Source organism: Macaca fascicularis, chromosome 10, assembly GCF_037993035.2.
Source record: "Macaca fascicularis isolate 582-1 chromosome 10, T2T-MFA8v1.1".
NCBI classification, from domain to species: Eukaryota; Metazoa; Chordata; class Mammalia; order Primates; family Cercopithecidae; genus Macaca; species Macaca fascicularis.
The window spans coordinates 24,903,925-24,911,330 of record NC_088384.1 but is presented as its reverse complement, the minus strand read 5'-3'; the positions used below and the strand labels follow the sequence as shown (position 1 = coordinate 24,911,330).

The 7,406-nt window shown below is 44.0% G+C and overlaps 1 long non-coding RNA gene across 2 annotated transcripts; it reads left to right on the top strand.

Annotated features, from left to right (window-relative positions):
- The first annotated feature begins 234 nt into the window (after positions 1-234).
- LOC107130994 (uncharacterized) lies at positions 235-7,035 on the top strand. 2 transcript variants are annotated; one of them, XR_001493856.4, is made up of 4 exons: positions 235-364; positions 2,968-3,095; positions 4,590-4,786; positions 6,026-7,035. It is a non-coding gene; the product is annotated as an uncharacterized lncRNA (long non-coding RNA). The 2 variants fall into 2 exon arrangements; XR_012418895.1 differs by having other exon boundaries at positions 4,590-4,719; positions 6,026-6,359.
- The last annotated feature ends 371 nt before the right edge of the window (positions 7,036-7,406 follow it).

Here is a 7,406-nt window from a genome sequence, read left to right as displayed (position 1 = left end):
CCATGTGTTCTGACTGTCTGTATTCATCAGGATGCATAAGGAAAACAGAAACCCCTCTAGGTATTTCAATCAGGAAGATATTTAATACAGGGAATGCAATGCTGCAGCATTTAAGATAGCAGGGTGTACAGGGATTCTTGCAGAGCACTACTACTGAGGTCCTCAGCTGCCTACAGTACCAATGTGGGTTACTTAAGATAAAATGTCCAGAAGATGCTGGAAGACACCATATGTCTGCTTTCTGCGAAAGTCCCACTGCTAGTAGAATAATAATGCTTTCTTCTTCTCTCCTGTCTTCCCTATCTCACGTGAGTACTTCACACTGGGGGAAGCTGAACTGGAACTCTACTGACAAGGCAGTTGGGTAAGTATAGTTTCCAGGCTTCTAGGCTCATGATACAGGGGAGTATGTGGCAGGAAGCAGCAATGGCACTGAGATGCCAACAGTCCAGCTCCCTGTGCACCCCACCTCCCTAGAGGTTTTCTAACTGTGCTTGGGGTCCCCAAGGAATGTAAGGAACTGCAAGGGGTCAACAATGAGGTGCACAGAATTTCACCTTCACTTCCTACTTTCAACGTGATCAGCTCAACCTTTTTATTTATTGGATTTTATTTGAAAAAAATTTCACACACACAAAGTTTGACTCTCATTGGATCACAGCACACTGGCTGAAGAGTGTTAAAGAAAAAATTATTCTGACAAATGTGAAAACAGGAAGACTTTATTTAGGACTATCTTGTTGGGTATCATGATGATTGCAATAGGGGAGAGAGATCAAGTTCAACTTCAAATGCAACAACTGAAGATTTATGATAATAAAGGGTGGCAGGTTAGGGAATGGGTAAGTGGATGGAAAATTACTAAGAGGGGAGATCAAATGTAGGAGGAATTCTTGCTGAAGGCAGGCCAAGGTGAACAGATATCCCTTGGGGGACAGTGGAAAGATGAGGGATTTGACCAGATACGAAGGATGACCAGACATCGGGGTGGGGGATGGTTCTCCCTAAACCAACTTAGCAGGATTCTTACTACAACTGGGCCATGTAGGCTCAGCAAAGGCAGGTGCCAAGGTCAAGGCTTAGCCAAGAAGAGGGTTCAGAGGAGCCTGACTAAAGCTCGGTTAAGGAGAGAATCTTTGTCAAGGGACAAGTGTAGCTTCATAAAAGGATGACATGGATTCTCCAGTCGGTTTATATGAACCAAAGGGAGGCACAGACCATCTTGCCTTGTCTTCTCCATCGTTTAGGATCCCAAGCACAAATCTTGCTTCTCTTCCAGCCTGCAGCCCTCATGCAAATAGATGCCCAAGGGTAGAGCAGGCCCAACATGCCAAATTTCCACTCTTAGGCTCAGCTGGGATCTACAGTCCTATGGGTTTTTTTTTTTTTTTTTTTTTTTAATGATTCTATGGTTTTTAGTATTCTTTGATTCTTTAGCACTATATCCTCAACTTCTATAGCTCTTTGATTTTGCATTTCTTTGATTCTGAGATATGATGATCCAGGGACATGGACTCTCTGGCTCAATTATTTCAAGAAATAATCTTTATTCTTTTTTTCGGATTAATGTTTGATTAATGTGTCTAAGCTCCTCTTGTGAGACAATGGTTCATACCAGGGTGGGACATCAGGGGCAAGGGGGATAATGGGGGTGCTGCTGACTAAAAAAGTCTCATATATTGGCTGTGTCCACGGTCAAAACCAAAAGCCGAGCAACCACACCTGGTATCAGGCATTAGGGGCCAGTATGTGACCAGGAGAGTGAGAGGGTGCCAGGTGATTAAAAATGGGTGCATGGAGGATGTAGTGGGACATGAGGGGCAATGAATGAAAATGAAGGAAACATCATATATTTGATACGGCAAAAAGGGATGCTGAAATTCCTCCCATTGGGTTTGGCAAATCCTATGGTTCTCCCTTTCTATCTCCTTTCCCTACCAAATCTTCCTGCTGTGTCACACTCTGCTCCCTACCAGGGATCTAAATAGCCACTTGGATATTTCATCTAGGTCAGTTACTTAGCAATCCTAAGGAACCTATTTGAATTTAAATGACTGCCTTCTAGACACAACACAACAATAACAACAACAATAATAATGACTTCTAAATTAGTCAGCATTAGCTGGGTCGCTGTAACAAACAACCCTAAATCTCATAAACAAAGTTTAGTTTTCACCCCTGTAAAGTCCACTGTGGGCCTAGGCAGCTATGATCCATGTGGTGACTCAGTGATCCAGGCTTTTTAAATTGTGTGCTTCTGCACTGCAATTTGAGGATGCCTCATTTGCTGTGTCAGGGGAAGAGAGAGATTGGAAAATCTCATGGGGACTGTACACTTCCTTGGTCTGAAGTGATGCTCATCACTTCCATTCACAAAGCCAGTCATATGACCCCTTAGCTGGAAGAGGATAGGGAAAGGTAGTTTTCTGTGCATCCAGGAAGGATGAATATAAAACAGCATTTAGTGAACACATAATTTTCTCCCTGTTGCAATTACCACTTCTTTTGAAATAGGTACCACAAGACAATTATTCTGCAGCAATTTATTTAAATCATTTCAAAGATCCTTACAGATGAGGAAACTGAGGCCTGGATAAGTTGAATGACTTGCCTAAAGTCACACATATAATGGTAGATCTAGAATTAGAAGCCGTGGTTCTGTTTCTCCATAACCTGTGCCCCTCACTGTTCAGATGATGGATCCTCAGACTCCGGGGGAGCTGTGGGGTAACTCCCTCCATCCTTCAGCTACAGCCTGGAAACCATTGCCTTTTCTGCTCATCGCAGCCAGGGCTGGATCCATGCGAGGAAACACACCTGCTGCCTCGGGAATCCCACAATGGGGATGTGACACTCACAAAAGGCGATCAATGGTTCCTGACAATTTTTTCCTTTCATTTAGGCAAAAAATGTGGAAAGCATATTTGATCTTTGATTTTCTTCCATTTCCCATCTGTTCTTTATTAGGAGTTCAAACTTAATAACCTTCCAGAGTTGGTATCAAATTCAGACGCTGACACTCCTTGGAGAGGTTCTTTGCTGCAAGAGGATGGAAAGGATCACTCTGATTTTGTTTTTCTCCTGCTGCTCTGTCTGTAAGTCCATCTGTTTCTCTTGCCCTCTGTCTTGAATCCTTCCCACTCAAAAGGTCAACCTTACTTGTGGGTGAAGCAGGAGACGACCTGGTGTATAATTTTGGGGGTGTTGAATTGATCTGGTGTCCCTTCAGGTTCTCTCCCATGTGTGCCCTACACATAAAACTGCACCATTCAAGGATCTTTTGTCTAGCTTATAAATCCTCTTAAGTTACCCAAGACGATACCTTTTCAGTGGTTAGGAAAAAATCTTAAGCAGATTTCAGAGGGGAAAATAAGGCAGAGAAGAAATAGCGCAGTTGGGGCAAGAGTGCTGACTTGGATCAGAGAACCTGGAATTGAGTTACATGTAAACCACCCACCTAGAATATGGGTTTAGCAAGTCACCCAACCTCTCTAATTGTTTCTTCATCTGTAAAATGGGGATGTTTTAGATACATCTTATAGAGTCACAGTGGTAATGAACAGAGATGATGAAGACAACTTATATTCACCAACTGTTTTTGCAGCATGGCAGAAAAATATTCTGGAATGTTAAATAAGGTCTTGTTGTATGTGTGTGTTTTTTAAATTCCATGCATTAATTTATGTCCTGTGACCAGTGTCCTCCTTCAGGCAGCAGCCGCCAGACCATGCGGCATTTATTGCCTCAGGGAAAGAGTGACACAGCACAAAGCAGATAGGGACCAAGCCAGATTCTTGGCTTTCGAATTTGAAAAGCCAGCCAAGGTCTGGGCGGATAACAAAAGATATGGAAGGATGCAAAAGTGAAGCCTCCCTGTTTCCAAGAACAGAAAAGACTGAGTTGCAGAACAGACACCGATGCATCCTTTGAGAGAGCATAAAGGGCTTAAAGTGAGGAGTGAAGGAGGGTGTTTACAACGTACCCAAGGTCAGACATGAGCAAGAACATCTCAGCAGAAGCCAGTGGGTTAAATACACCATCAAGAACCAGATGAACCCCATTCCTGACACCCTATGGGAGGCCAGCCTCCCAGGTAAGCTGCAATGAGTCCCACCTCCCTGGGATTCATACCCTCATTCAATCTCCTTTATTATTTTATTTATTTATTTTCCAAAGATAGGATCTTGCTCTGCTGCCTAGGCTGGAGTGCAGTAGCATGATAACGGCTCACTGCAGCCTTGAACTCCTGTGCTCAAGTGATCTTCCTGCTTCAGCCTCCCCAGTAGCTGGGACTACAGGCGTGTGCCACCACATCTGGCTAATTTTTAATTTTTTTGTAGAGATAGAGTTCTTGTTATGTTGACTAGGCTGGTCTAGAACTCCTGGACTCAAGTAATTCTCCTGTGTTAGCTCCCCAAAGCAGTGGGATTACAAGTGCAAGCAAGCTACCATGCCCGGCCTCCTTCTTCGTTATATCAGTACCACCTGTGTGATCAGTGTTGTACAGAGGAGGTGATGTATGACTTCTAAGGTTATGTCATGAAGGACTTGTAGCTTTTATCTCATCCTCTTGGATCCTTTGTCCTCAGGGAAGCCATGTGAGGGGGACATCTGAGCAGCCCTGTGGAGAGGCCCTGAGCCAACAGCCAGCATGAACTTGCTGGGCATGTGAGTGCACCACCTTGGAATTGGAGCCTCCACCCCCGGTCAAGCCATCAGGTGAGATTGCAGCCCTGGCTTATATCTGACCACAACCTCATGAGCAACCCAGAACCAGGCCACCCAGGTAAGCTGCTTGTGAATTTCCCACCCACAAAAATCATGTGACATAATAAATGTTCATTGTCACTTTAAGATGCTAAAGTTTGGGGTAATTTGTTATGTAGCAACTGATAACAATGCAACTGATAAACATTCAAGTCGGCATACTGCAATCCCCCCAGAATTTGGACACAGCCCTGGAGAAAGTGGGTAGGCGTCCCTAAATGAACTATGATAATATTTTTGCCACCTGGAAGAACACAGGCTGTAATAGAAATTATACTAAGTTACAGAAGAGTAAAGTTATATTTCTAGATTGCCTGAGTTTCTAGACTACCTGAAATATTACGACTCATTTCAAGGAGCTTCCAAATATATTTTCAGAACTCTGGAAGTCTGGGGAATGCAGGACAAGAGCTACTAGATTTTGGGAACAAGAGTGTTCTTTTCCCCAAGTGGGCAAAAAGGGAGCCTGAAGATACATGCTTCTCCAGTTTCAGAATTTGGGGGACCACTCAGCTTGTGCCCATCTCTTCTCCAGGCTCCCTTTTGCTCCTCCTTGCACCCCTTTCTGTGAGCATGTGCAAACTCAGCTTGATGCCCAAGCCCTTCAATTTGTCTTGTTAGAAAACCCTTGTGTTAAAGAGACCATTAAAAAAAAGAGGGAAAGATAAATTGCCTGAAGCTGCAAGACTCAGGAGGCAAGGGAGAGCAGGTGATGGAAAACAGGTCTGTGATTAGAGGGCAGGGGGTGGCACAGGAGCCAGAGCAGGCAAAAACATCCACTGGAGATGTCAAAATATTTGAAAATCCTCTTTCTTTGGTGAATTGAGTTACCAAAATGTTTTTTTTTTTTTTTTTTTTTTTGCACGCAGAGAAGAGTCTGAGATAGAGGTTAAGAATATAGTTTCCAGAGTCGGGCAGAGCTGGGCTCTGTCCTTTCCCAGCTGCTGTCAGACCTCAGGCAAATCTCTGAACCTGTCTGACACTTGGTTTCCTCATCTAGCAAGAGGAGACAATGATAAGCCTGTAAAAAAATAGCCCTTAGTCTTCACCTTTCTTTGTGTATGTGTCTTTTGCGATGTAACTTTATAGCTCTTCCTGTGATGAGACAGAGTCCATTTCCCCACCCCTTGATGCTGGGATGGTCACGTGACTTATTTTGGCCATAAAATGGGGCAGAAGTGACAATACATCAGTCTTGAGCCTAGGTCTCAGGAGGCCTTGTGCACTCTGTTCTCTCTGACCCTGTGATCCCCCATAGGGAGAGCTCAGGCTGGCCTGTTGGAGGATGACAGGCCACATGCAACAGATGTGAAGTGTCCCAGCTGACCCCATTCCAGAACACACTTCCCTTCCAGATGACCACAGATGTATGAGAGAGCCAGCCAATATCTGCTGAGACATCCCCAGAAAGACAGAACATCCAGCTGACCCATGGACTCATGGACAATCATGGATAAATGGATATTGTTTCAAGCTGCTAGGTTTGGGGTTGGTTTGTTACACAGCAATAGCTAACAGCTACACCTCTATTTTAAGGAGTTGTGAAGATAAATTGTAAAGGTACAGAAAAATGAATAGCTATAACAGCAGTAGTGATTGAGTGCTGGCTCTGCCTGGTACTGTGCTTAGGATTGGCATGCATTATCTCAAAGACTTGCAGAGGCTAGAAGGGCTGCAGCTGAAGATTCTAGAAGAGTTCAGGTATAATGCCTGGCACATGGTACCTGTTTCCTGTATGCTAGTTGTTGGATGCTGCTGATGCTAGCAGCACGTGGAACTCCTGACACATGCCTCTGATTTGGTAGTGGGGTCTGAACTTTGTAATCTATGTGTCCTAGAGACCTTGGGAAGTCTTTAGCTAAGGGCAGACCAGAAGGTAGCTTTTGTAATCTGAGAGCAGAGAGGTTTCTTAGCGTGAATGGCATCCAGGTAGCGTGGGGAAAAGGCATTAGCCAGGGTGCTCCACACACTCCCTTCACTAGTGTGGTCCCTGGACCAGCAGCCTCAGCCTCCCCTGGGCCCTTATTAGAAATGCAGAGTCTCAGGTCCTACCCCCGCTTACTGAATCGGTAAGCGCGTTTTAACAAGATCCCCGGGGGATTTGTGTGCACGTTAGAGTTTGTCCAGAACACTCTGCTCAAGCGATCTGTGCTGAGGCACCGGTATTTTTTTTCAAATTCCAATTTATTGCAGAATGACCGTTTAAAAAAATACAGTAAAAAAGCAAATTCCTAGAAAAATTAAATGAAAAATAAAACATACGAAATCTAAGCCCTTGTTTTTTTTATTATTAGGTTCAATAATACAAAATTGCTGTCTGCCAAATTGCTGCAAAACTTTCTAAATACTTTTCTTTCTCTGTATGTATTCTTTGTGTGTACCTCACTGTGGACAGGTAACAAACGACTTGCCACCCGGCACGGGCTGTGGACTGCCCAACGAGTAGCACCATCTTAGAGTTGGCAATGACAATGATACTAACACAATATGACCACACATGATTGTGTGCTTGATATCAGCTCATAATAAGGGCTTACAAGCTTAAATACCTGGAAATCCTCTCAGCAAACTGTGGAGCAACAACTAGTGTATTTATCTTCATTTTGTAGATTAGGTCATTGAGGCCCAGAGAGGTTAAG